This window comes from Leptonychotes weddellii, chromosome 14 (genome assembly GCF_054177405.1).
Source record: "Leptonychotes weddellii isolate Sample4059 chromosome 14, ASM5417740v2, whole genome shotgun sequence".
Lineage (NCBI taxonomy): Eukaryota > Metazoa > Chordata > Mammalia > Carnivora > Phocidae > Leptonychotes > Leptonychotes weddellii.
Genome location: NC_138382.1, coordinates 74,646,380 through 74,659,115, shown reverse-complemented (window position 1 = coordinate 74,659,115; position 12,736 = coordinate 74,646,380). Strand labels below are relative to the sequence as shown.

The 12,736-nt window shown below is 55.3% G+C and overlaps 1 non-coding gene across 1 annotated transcript; it reads right to left on the bottom strand.

The window, feature by feature from the left end:
• Positions 1-11,411: 11,411 nt before the first annotated feature.
• TRNAE-CUC (transfer RNA glutamic acid (anticodon CUC)) lies at positions 11,412-11,484 on the bottom strand. The gene has a single exon. It is a non-coding gene; the product is annotated as a tRNA-Glu (tRNA).
• Positions 11,485-12,736: the final 1,252 nt, after the last annotated feature.

Sequence of the window (12,736 nt, the reverse complement as noted above, 5' to 3'; positions counted from 1 at the left end):
TGGCCCCGCCCTCACCATCTGTGGGGCTTTGGCAAGTCACTTACTCCATGCTACCCGAAGTGTGGTCCACAGACCGCTGCTGGCCTGTGCGCTGTGTGATGACATGTTAAGGGAAGCATCAGACCTGGGAATAATTTAGAAACATTCATTTCAATTGGGCACTGTCCACGTCTGGTTGTGATTGCGTACGTTACAATAATATCCTCTGGGCAGATTGGAAAATTTTCTCTAAAAGTTCCTCCACCACAGATAGTTTGAGGAGCACAGAGTTAACCTACTCAGTGACTCAGTTTCCTCAGTAGTAAAATGGGAATAATAATGGCTCTTAACCTGATCAGGCCCCAGGGAAGGATAAGTGAGCTAATTGATGGAAGTCTCTCAGGACGGTGGCTGGGCATTGCAAACTCTCAGTGTCAACGTCTTTGGTGTTTGTGCGTATTTTCTGTATCTGCAATTAAAGACCCCCAGTTCTCTGAGAGCAGGGGAAGGAGGATTGGAAAGGGGAGTGGACCCCGATGAATGCATCCTATCCTACCTCCCTACCCTATTCTTTTAGTCAGTCCTTGAGATTGAGACACCCCTGTGACTGCATCCAGAACCTTTCAGGTTTCCAAAGGAACCACTGGGCCCTGTGTTCATCCATTTACCAGATATCTATAGACCACTTACAGGGTGAGGCAGGAGAGCCCAGTGGCCAAGAACTCAGAACACTGGCAAGACGCCCTGGGGTCAAATCCCAGCTCTGCTCCTTATAAGCGGAGTGACCTTGGGCAAGTCACTTAACCACTCTGAGCCCCAGTGTTCCCGTGTGAGGGTCCGGAGGGGTCCTGAGGTCAGGACTCAGCCCAGGCTGGGCCCTGGCGGATGATGATTCCCACACGCCTGTAGAAAGCATGATGACTCAGGGTGCTCCCTGCCTCCATGCTCAAATGTGACCATTGTGGGGACTTGCCCGGTGCCAGCCCTCAGTGACTTTTTATGGACTAAGGAAGAATAAGTGGTGGCTTGAGATGCCAAACTTGCCGGGTATAACTTCTAGAAAAAAAAAACGAATGCATTTAAGGACTTTGAATATTAGAAAATGGAGAGAGGTAAAAATACAAAGGTCTCAAGATGAGTGGAAGGCTTGCCAATTAGACTCGTACTGTATGCAACAGGGGAGCTCCCCTAACGTCCTCTTCCAGCGTGCACTGTTCTCTGCAGAGGGGGGCCTGAGCAGCCTGGCTAAGCCACGTGATGCCTCTGAAAGCTTCTCTCAACAGCCCGGTGTCACTTCTCCTGATTCACTAGCTAAAGCAAGTCATGCGGCTGAGCCTGACATGGGGAGAGAGGTGATGGGGCAGGCGTGGATAATCCTCTCATTGGGAAGACAGCAAATAATTGGGAACCATGACCCATCTACCATCTTGGCCACAAAGACTCCTCTCTCCTGCACCCATGTGGGGGATTACAGATGGCTGCCAACTGTCTCATTTCTCCCATGAAGACAGAGGGGTTTTCTCTTCTCCTCTTCTTGAATCTGGGCTGGCCCCACGACTGGCTTCGGACAACAGAACAGAGCCAACACGATGCTGTGTAACTTCCAAGATTTGAGGCACCCTTTCTGACGTGCTCCCTCTCGGAAGCCAGCCACCATGTGAAAACCCGCCACGTGAGAGCAAGCCTGAGTGCCACGTGGAAGAGGGAGGCCAGTGGGCAGCCCTGGGTGCCAGAGGTGTAAAGTGAGCCTTCCTGGACCTTCCAGCCCAGCCACCAGCTAAATGCAACCCTAGTGGATGACCCCAGCCCATGCCTCTCTCCATAAAGAGATCTATAAAATAGGGGGAAAGCTTGCGGGTCTCCACAAACAGTTATCACCTGAATTGTGTCTCCCCAGAATTTGTATGTTGAAGTCCGAATCCCCAGTACCTCAGAATGCAACCCCATTTGAAGCTAAGGTCTTACGAGAGGTAATTAAGTTAAAATGAGGCCATTAAGGTGGGCCCTGATCCAGGAGGATGGGTGTCCTTGTAAGAAGACAAATGCATGGAAGGACACTAGACCCACGTGTGTGCACACAGAGAAGAGACCACGTGAAGACACAGGGAGAAGGTGGCTGTCTACAAGCCAAGGAGAGAGAGACGTCTCAGAAGAAACCAAACCCGCTGACACCTTGAACGTGGACTTCCAGCCTCCAAAACTGTGAGAAAATGAAGTTCTGAGGAGCCGCTCAGTCTGGTATTTTGTTATGGCGGCCCGGGCACACGTATCCACACACCCACTACTCAGGGATGGAACAAGAACAGCATGCCCACAAACACTCTTTTCTAGAAGGGGTAGGAAGGGGAGGCAAGTCCCCAGCACCATGCGCAACAATCCTGAGTCACGCTGGGTGGAGGCTGCGAGGGCCACCTCCCCCAGAGGGAAGGAACACTCTTCAATGGGCCCCATAGTGCTCCCTTGGAACTCCTTCCATCCCCTGTTCTCAGTGGCCCTTGGGTAGCCCTCTGGGTGGACTTCCTTTCCCATCATGTCCTTGGCCACACTGAATGAGGACCCAAGGGCTGGGTCATTAGCAAACAGGCTAATTTCCACATGGAGGGCTGAGCAGATTTCTCCATCTGCTTTCTTCCCTCTGGGGCCCAGATGTGGTTTTAAGTCGTGAACAGTCACGGCCTCTTTTAGTTCAGGCTGACAGCTCTTTTGGCAGTGCGACCCTCTTCAAAACTCAGCTAAGTTTTTACCTATTTGTCCCCACCCAGCTCCTACTTTTCTGGGCATGCCTCTCTAGACTTTGTTGTCCGAGGTTTTAGCAAAGGGTGTGATGGCCACACCCCGATGTCCTCTGGACCCTGAGACTGAATCTCAGCTGGACTCCATCACGCCAAGCGCTTCTGAGTCTCATTATTCTGTCCTAGGTCTAGAAGATTCTTTATTGACAAGGTGTGGATTACCCATTTTGAAGAGTCTCTGCAGAAAGTTCAAAATTCACAGTGAGACTCCTCAAACAATACTTTTCTGGGGATGCAGATAGTTAAATTTAAAACTCGTATCTGCTCCAAGATCGTACTATGCATTCCACATACCAATATGTCAGAAGGTTTACTCAAATGTCATCTGTAACTCGAATTTGAAGAATCAGCCACCAGAGGGGCGGGGACTGGGTCTGTTTTGCCCACTCGTCTTGCAAAGAGCAGGCATTTCCAAAAATGGCCCTGGGTCCTCTAGGTTTCTGGAGGACGAACTGCTGGAGGGTGTGTGTTTTGGGGGGGAGGGGAGGGTATCACCTTTTTCCACTTGGGGATGGGATGCTCATGCCCAAGCTCGCTTCACATAAGACGGGTGGTCTTCTTCATGCAATGACATGGCTCATTCTCCGACAGGCACCAACCAAGCCACTGGGCCCTGGGGTCCCGGAGCGCTGGCGTCCTTTCTCTTTCAGTGGATAGAGATGAGAAATAGTTGTATTTTTCAACGCTGCAAATCCAGAATTTCTGGGCTCTCTCTTTCCCTTTCATCCCTGCTTGCAAACAGGCTAATTCCCTCTGGAGTGCATCTCTCTTCTGTGGTGTCTTGGGAGATGGCAGTGCATGAGTTTGCTAGAGCTGCTGTAGCTAAGTACAACAGAAATGTACTGTTCACTGTTCTGGAGGCTGGGAGTCTCCATGGAAGGTGTCGGCAGTTGCTTCCCTCTGACGGCCGTGAAGGAAGGCTCTGTTCCAGGCCCCTCTCTGGCTGGTAGATGGCCACACTCTTCCTGAGCCTTTGCATCAGCTCTCCCTGTATGTGTTGCGTGCAAACTTCCCCTTCTTCTAAGGACACCAGTCGTGTTGGATAAGGACTCGCCCTGATGACTTCATTTTAGCTTAATTACCTCTTTAAAGACCTTCTCTCCAAATATAGTCACATTCTGACAGTCACACTGTGGGTAGGGCTTCAACATATGAACCAGGGGGGACATGATGCAGTCTGTAACATGCAGCAAAGAGCAACTGAGACATGCCAAACGTTTCCATTTCCCCAGCTCTTCAGCTAAAGCCGTCAAGTGCAGGATAGTATCAGCTTTGTGAGTCATCTGTAGGCAGGAATTTCCAGATGTTCCCTGCTGTATGACATGGTCACCATCAATACCTTCAGTAACTGTTTTCTTGTCACCTGGCACCTGCTCCTAGAGCCAGAGCTACATATTTGTTGGGGCCGTTATTTCTAGGTGTCAGTTTCTGTATGGGTCAGATTTTGCCAGGTCATGCTGCGTAACAAGCATCCCAGAAATACGGGCAGAGCCCCTTAGCCGCGGTTTATTTTCCTTCAGGTTTAACGTTGTCTACTGTGTGCTTGCCCCACCACCCCGCCCCACCCTGCGGCTCCACGTGCCGTCCTCATGCTGGGATCCAGGCTAAGGGTGCGGCCCCTCTGTAGAAAGGAAGCCGCCGGAAAGAAAAGAGCTAGGGAGCGGGCACATCCCCAGGAGAGCTGGTCAAGCTTCTGTGGGGTGCCGGCATGTGGGCACCTCTGCTCACATTTTATTGGTCAGAGGGAGTCACGTGGCCAAGCCCCATGTCCATGGGCGTGGAAATATATGCTCTGCCCAGAGGGAGGCGCTGTGAGTCACTGACCATGGGGCGGGGCGAGGTGTGACCTTCTTAGGGCAAGGAATTACTGGAAACAGTGGCACCATCTACCACGATAGTTAACACTGGTTAAGACCGACTGTGTGTGGGGCTTTGGGCTGGCAGCTTCACATCCTGAGCTCATGGATTGCTCATCATAGCCCCATTTTATAGATAAGAAGACTGAGGCCTCCAGAGGGGAGGAGACTGGTTCATTTCCTAGCATTGTAAACAAGACTGTGAACGGACTTTGAAAAACTCTAAGGGTCCACACACATAGGTCTTATGCCTTCTTCTTCTCTTCAGCAGTGGGGGGGACGGACACAGATGCTAGCCGGGCAAGTTCTCAGTTGGGGTGGGGAATCCTGGGTCGGCTGCACCCCAGCCGGGGTGTTGGGAGAGCCTATTCCTTGGGGAACCCACACCCTACCTTCCTGCTCAGCTCTGCCCTGCAAATCTAGGAATCTTGCCAGAGCCATGCAGGGCTGAGGGGGGTGGGGCGGTGAGGGTCTGCATGAATAAATACAGTTCCTCTTGGAGGGAAGGGAGAGATGGAGAAGCTCCAGCCTGGAAGCCCAAATGCTGGCTACCCTGCTGATCACCCTCTAGCAGAAGTTCCTTCATGCTCCAAGTGCCTGGAGGCTTGAGCATTTTCTGGTCTGCTTGTTTGTTTGTCTGCTTATTTGGGGGAGGGAAGGAGGGGCTTAAACAATCTTACGACCTTATTATTATTATCCTTGTTTTACAGATGGGGAAACAGGGGCCCAGGGAGGTTAAAGCAACTTCCCACAGCCAGTGGTGAGGGACCCAGGACCCAAACCCAGCCGGGGGAGGGGGATGAGGCCTGAACCCCGTGGGGGCTGTGGGGTAGGGCCACCTGGGGAAATGGTTAGAGAACAGGGTCTCTTCTGCTCCCTGGGGCCGTCCTGGGGCATTCCCAGGTCACCCCGATCAACAGGCCTGTCCTTCAGGTGTGACAGTGATTCTCGGGGAGAAAGAGACAGGCCAGGGGCCCTAGGTAGTGGGAGAGAGCGTGTAGCAGGGGCAGGGGGCCCAAAAGACACCCCAACATAATAGAACACACACACACCACACATAGAAATACAACACACACCACACATACTGCACACACTCATCACACACAGCACACACACACACACACACACACACCACTATAGGCTTTTTCCTGGTCTTGACATCCAATTTGGAGAAGGTTTTCTCTGCCTTCAGATTGTTGAAAATGTCATTATTAGGAATAATAATTTAAAAATAATAAAATGAGAGCAAAACATCATGAGACCTCGTGTGTCGGGGAGCTGGCTGAAGGCTCTGGTGGACCCCTCCCTGTGTCCTCACGACCATCCTGGGATGGTCGTTATCCCCATTTGCATGGTTAGGAACCTGAGGGTCCAAGGATTCTGAGCTGTCACTGAACACGGGTCAGCCTGTCTCCAAAAACCACATGTGAATGTTCCCTTTGATGCACAAACAACAAAACTGAGAACAAAAGCCCTGCCTTGCTGCAGACAGAGCTCTGGGCTTCCTACCCACCACCTCCCTGCTGACTTAGGCTCCATGTGTGGACGTGAGGTTTGGGGGACCCCTCTGGTATGGGGAGGCAGTTTGGAGGGGAAAAAGAACCAGAGCCCGGGGGCCACGGAAGGTGTAGAAGGGCAAGAGGAAGGGGCTTGCTACTGATATCCGTCCCCTTACAGAACACAGATATTCCCACTTCCTCACGGAAGGACCAGGACAGCCCAGGCTGGGTCCTATCTCCAGGCCTTGACATCCCCAGGCCTGGGGTAGCCAGGTGAGGGCTTCCTTCCCCTGGAGGGATGATGGCTGGGTCCCTGCTTTCCCTGAGGCCACCTCTCCCCCCAGACCTGATCCTGGCAGAGCCCTAACCAGCTTCTCCCTATGGAAGGGGCTGGAGCCCCCACGACCGCCGGCTGCTCCCTGTGTGTTCATCCAGTTCAGTGGTCCTTCTGAAGCCAGTAACAGCCCCTGCTATAGAAGGCCTGCTCTCCTTGGTGGCCCCGAGAGGACAAGCCTGGACACAACCTCGATGCCCAGCCCCTGGGGAATCGGATGACTGTGGGCAGGTACACGTGCACGGGAAACACCATGAGAAAGAACTTGGAAAGGAGACCACAGTGCGTAAAAGAAAACAAACCGCCAAACAGGATGTGCAGCATTGCCCGACTTCCACACGAGATTTCTATGTGCTTGTATTGACAGAAAAATCTGGAAGACTTCGTCCTGAACTCTTGGCACTGATTATCTGGGGAGTGGAACTGCGAGGTGTTGGGAGGGAGGTAATTTTACTCTTTTCTCGATACCTTCTGTATTGTAGCAATGAAGACCTTTCATTTTTGTAATTAAAAAAAATAAGCACATGTTGGTGGGGGTGGGTAGGGAGTGGGGTATCCTGAGTCTCTGCACCCTGGCTTTGGGCAAGAGTGGGCAGCTTCCTCTGCAGGGCTGGGCTGTTTCCTCCTTCCCTGAGGCCCCAGCTGGGGCCCTACTTACTGCTTTTAACATCGCTCCCCTAGGTTGGGACCAAGGGACCTTCTGACATGAACCACAGAGCCTCGGCCTTGAGAAGCCTAGAATCTGGGACAGGTGGGCCCGTAATCATCATGATGGGGTGGGGCACCTGCAAGTGCTCCAAATGCATGAACTCATTGCACCCCAACAGTAGCTGGGTGACTTGTCTCATTTTACCAATGAGGACTCAGTCTCAGAGAAGGGCCCTGGGGAACAGACCTGGCCCGGGGCCCTGAGGGTTCAAGCCCCAGCCTGCCTCTTCAGGGACAGAATGGTCTGGCCACTGAGCCTCATGTCATCCCCAAGAAGCAAGAGAGACACCGGGCAAGGAGGGACACCCGGCAAGGAGAGTGGGTGTGGTGCTGGAAGGCAATCCAGTGATGGGGCTGCCCCCACATGCCCAGTGCAGTGCAGTGCACGTGCTGATTTGGTCCTGGAAGGAGGCACCATGGGCTCCATCTGAAGGTCAGACAGGGGATGGGGGCCAAGGTCACCATGCCGGCCAGTGTCATGACCTGCGTTGGAGTCCATCTCCCTCAAAGCCCTGGTCGCCAGCACCAGCCCCCGTCCAGTGCTGTCTCTGGTGCCCGCACAGCGCTTGGCACGGAGCACATGCTTGATACACGGTTAGCTTCCCTCCTTGTCCTGGTTTTGCCAGCGTGACCTTGGCCATGCCAGCCTCGGTTTCCGTTATCCGTGCAAGGAGGGGGTTGCCCTGGGGGGGGGGATCCTAGCTCCCCTCACAGCCCCAACATCCTAGACTTCCACCTCAGAGGCCAAGAAGGGCTGGTGGTGGGGTCTCCCGGGCCTGGGGCAAATTCCGGCGGCCACGGCTCTTTTCTGGGGTGACGGAGGAGAGCCCTGCAGACGGCCCCCAGCACCCCCAGGGCAGCAGCCCTGGCCAAGCCCGGCTCTCCACCTCCACCCTCCACCACGCAGAGCACCCCGCCCCCCCGAATCAGGCCCCACCCCACGGGTGCCCAGAGCGCCCTGAAAAATCTCTCCCTGGCACTCCTTCCCCGACACACAGCCCAAGCTCTGCTGCGGGCGCCGAGCGAGGGGGAGAGAAGGAGAGCGCCCAGCGAGCCGGCAGGCAGGAGAGAGAGAGAGAGAGAGAGAGAGAGAGAGAGAAATGCAAATGTTTTTTATCCTCCTTTCTTTTAAATGCTGAAACCAGCCTTGACAGCCTCTGAAAATAAATGGCACCGACTCGCTGGGATTTCAAATTCCGTGATTAAGGGCTGAAGCAAATACTTTTCCCCTCCCGCCCGCCCGCCCGCCCTCCCCCGCCCTCCCTCCGTGGGCCGGGGACAGCTTTTTGCGAGCCTGCCAGGAGCTCTGATACGCAGCCTCCCGCCGCCGCCAGCGCCTCTACTCCGGGCTCTCGGGCTGTTTGTCAGGAGCGCTCACGCCGGCAGCGCGAAAGCAGCTTTAAATCCCCTCCCGAGCCCCGGCCGCCCCCTCCCCGCGCCTGCACACCGCGCACGGGCACGCACACGTGCACACACACATGCACACAGCACACACGCACGTGTGCACACCGCACAATGCACCCGCACACACCTAGCCCGGACGTCTCCGCCTGTTCTCCAAGGGAAGCCGCAGAGCTGCGGGTCTGAGGGAGAAGGGGAGGCAGGAGGGAATGCGCGGGGCGGGGGCGGGGCAGGGGGCCAGGAGGAGAGAGGCGTCGTCCTGGGGTTCTCAGTTGGCGGGGGCTGCCTTCCTCTGGGTGGCCTAGGGTGGGGGCAGCTTCGACGCAGCAGGAGCTGAGGCTCCCCCCACTTAACTGCTCCCCTTCCACCCCCCCCCAGCCCCCCAGCCCCTGTGGCTCCAGGTGCCTCCTCTTCTTCCTTCCTGCCCAGCTTCGGCGGGCACCGCTGTCAGGTCCCCAGAGGTCCTGCCGCCTGGAGTCCTGGCTGCTGAGGGGCCAGACCAGCTCTGGAGGGGGTGCCTTCTCGGGGGTCTGGATTCCTCATCTGGAAAATGAGGGGCTTGCACAGGACAGGCCTCCGATGCACCCAGCCAGTGCCAGGCGGAGCGAGGGTCCATCAACTCCTGGGGCCTCACCTGTGAGGAGGCTGCTGATAACCCCCTTCTTTCCCAGGGCTGAAAGCTGGGGCCCATGGGGGGGGGCGGCATGCAGCTGGAAAGAGGGGACAGTCAGGGTTCACCATCTGGCAGGTCTGAGGGGGTGTGGGGGTGGGACAGAGAGCCCTCCCCGCTCCTGTGAGGGCCGCCTCTGCTCACAGACAACCCCAAGTGACTCCCTGGCTTTCTGGCCGCTGGCCTGCGCAGCCGTCTGGCTAGTGCTGGTGGCTGGACAAAGCAGGTGCGCCCAGATGCCTGCTAGAGGGGCCCCACTCCCTGGGTGGTCATTCGTGGGGAGCTGGCAACTGACGTGACATCTGGAAGCAAGGCCCCCTTGGGGTGCCCACTGGCTGGGTTACACCAGCTCCCAGCAAAGCGGGGGGCACCGATGGGGACCTCTGGCCCACGGGACTCGCGGCAATGCTGGAGCAGCAGGGGAAGAGGATCCTTGGAGCGCGAGGCTGGTCTCCAGACCCGCTCTGCTAACACGAGGCACCCTGCCCACACTCCCCTGCACACAAGCCCTGAAGCTGGTGCCTCCCCGGGGATGCTGCCACCAGGGGACGGGCAGGGTGGACAGTTTACAGAGAGTAGCAGGGTTGATGGAGATGCTGCTCCGGCTTGCCGGGCTCAGCTCTGTACTCGGTACGCATGCTTAGCGGAACCTCACTGTCAGCGTACCCATTTTACAAATGAAGACCAGCTGAGGCTCAGATACGGAAGGGACTTGCCCAAGGTCTGCTAGCTGGGAAGACACAGAGTGGGGATTCAAACCCATTTTACCCCATTCTGCCCCTGAAGGCAGAGATGTCCCAGGATCCCCATCTCCCTGCTCTGTGTAAAACTATTAGGCTGAACAGTATGAAGGTGCCAATGTTCACCCGTTTTGACCTATGAAAGCCTCAATTTTGTGCCATTCAATTCAAGAGCAGCCCTCGCGGTACATCATTTCAGTTTCTGGTCAATACGCCCCCAACACAAAGGAACACCAAGGACAAATTGGACCATGCTGTCCCTCCTTCATCAGTGGAACCTGCCTGGGTTCCCTTGGGTGCCTCACAGTGATCTGGCCCTGCTGCGGTGGGAACTTCAAGGGACCCGCAACCGGAGATGGGGCCTGGGAAACCCAGAGAGGGGAGGCGACGTTCCCAAAGCCACACAGCATGGTAGTTTGCGACCTGCCCTAGAGTCTCTCCCTCATACTTCCTAGCTATAGACACTGAGACTCTGGGAGTTAGGATGCCAGATTTAACAAATAAAAATACAGGACACTCAGTTAAATTTGTGCTTTGAATAAATAATGAACATTTTAGTTTAGGTATATCCCATGCAGATACAGTAAAATAATACGTCGTTACTGTGAAATTCACATTCAACTAGATGGCCTAAATTTTATGTGGCAACTCTATCTGGGGGACTTGCTCTGAAAAGAGGCTTTATTTTGGGGTGCTCTTCAAACCAGAAACCCCAAAACAGGCAGGGACAACACTAGTACCCCTGAATTGGGGACCAAAGTGGATCTACGAAGGAGCCTGGGATTGCAGGCTGAACTGGGCTCTGCCGGCAGCTGCTTAAGGAACTGGGGGCTGGAGGCCACCGTCAGCCATGAGAGCCCAGGGTTCCACACAGACTTGAGGGAGGGATAAAACGAAACGAAAGCTGAGACTTTCCAGAAAACCAGATGTGCAAATGCTCATTCCAACCCCCTTCCTTCTGGCCTTTCCTACCGCAGAGTCCAGAAAGTGAAAATACTCAATTTCTCGGCCTCCCTTTTCGAGCTCTGGGGTGCACACGTGACCCAGTTCTGGCCAATGAGCTGAAGGCAGAAGATCCGAGGGCAGGTTTTCCTTCCTGAGTTAAAAGGCAAAGGTTTCAAGGAAAATATACTTCACCCGGCCGCCTTCCTCCTGCCTGGAATGTGGGCGTGATGGCCAGAGGTGGAGCAGCCATCTTATGACCATGAGATGTTCCCAAGTACTACGTTAGGGACCAGTGCTGGGTGCCTGTCTGTGGCAAACCTGTCCCAGGTCTTAAAGCGTAAGAAACATTTGTGAAGTCTCCCGATGCCCCTTAGAAGGAGGACGTTCCTTCATTCTAAGATTATGTCCTTCATACTTCTGGCGTTTTAAAATATAATTTATTTCATTTCATGGGATTTCTTAAAAGTTTATCTATTTATAATCTCTACACCCAACGTGGGGCTTGCACCCACGACCCCAAGATCGAGAGTCATGTGCTCTACCGACTGAGCCAGCCGGGCGCCCCGATGATGGGATTTTCAATGCATGTGTTTCTTTGTTTTGTCTCTTCTCATTAACACCCTTCCCTAGCAAAAGTTAAAACTGGCATCGCCCCATCAATCCTCCAAGTTTGCTTTGGAAATTGGGTTGGTCCCTGAGACCCAAAAGCTTTGGGGATGTGCCCAAGAATCCCTCAACTCACTCGTGCACCCAGGCTCAGCTGGGAGAAGAAAAGCAGAGAGGAGAGGCCGCCCCTGCTCGGAGCCAGTAGCAACAGTAGGGACGGATGGGCCAGGGGCCACCCTTCCGGGTGCCTGCACTTCGGGCCCCACGGGCCTGGCACTGGAGAACATTCCCAGCCCCGCACTGTGCTTCCAGCTGCCCGCTCTCCGCCCCATGGAGGTGTCTCCAAAGGAGTGGGAACAGCTTGTTACAGCTCCCCAGGAAGGTGCAGCCCTGAGCACACCGTGTTCCCAGCTGAGGTCAGTGGACCATGTGTGCACACCTGCTCCAAGGCCCAGTGGCCTGGCAGGTCCCTGCCAGGGACAGCCACACTCAGCCCAGCAAACTCCGAGATGGCCAGAGAGAGCAGGCCCTCCTAGCGTCCAGGACCCCACTCCCAGGGGCCCTGCCAAAGGCTCAGGAGACCCTGCCGACCCAGCCAGCAGGAGAGAGAGGACCCCCAGGGGAGAGTGATGGTGGAGGCAGTGGGTTGAGAAACTGCTCAACCAAGGAGATAAAAGGAGCAGAGTGCTACACTCACAGCATTTTAAACCTTGCAGTTCCTGCCACTCAGCACCAGCGAGGAGGGAGAACTGCAGGAGAGGGAGAGGCTCGGCGGCCAAGGGCAGGGCAGGGCAGGGCAGAAAGGAGCCAGGTCTCCGTGCCCTGCCGCCCCAGGGACCATCCTGCCCACACTCACCCCGGGAGAGCGTTCCAGGCCACAGAGAGCGAGTGGAATCCCGGGGCTGTGTTCTGGGTTCACACACGTGGTGCGGACCAGAATGCCTGCGAGGATTCGCCTGGGGAACAGGAAAGGCGTGGGGACCACTGTGCCCACGGGACCCTGCATCATGCCGGGAAGGTCCCACGACTGTTGCAGCAAGACCCGGCACCCCCGCCCCCCCGATATGAAAACGTAACAAGGGGGGTACAGCAAGGGGGTATTTGGTTCTCTTTTCGGGGCGAGGCCTGGCTTCATCAGGACCGAGCGTTACCGCCACCTCGCTAAATGTGTCTGCTTCTTCCAGCCCCAGCCCCTGGCCCGGCCAG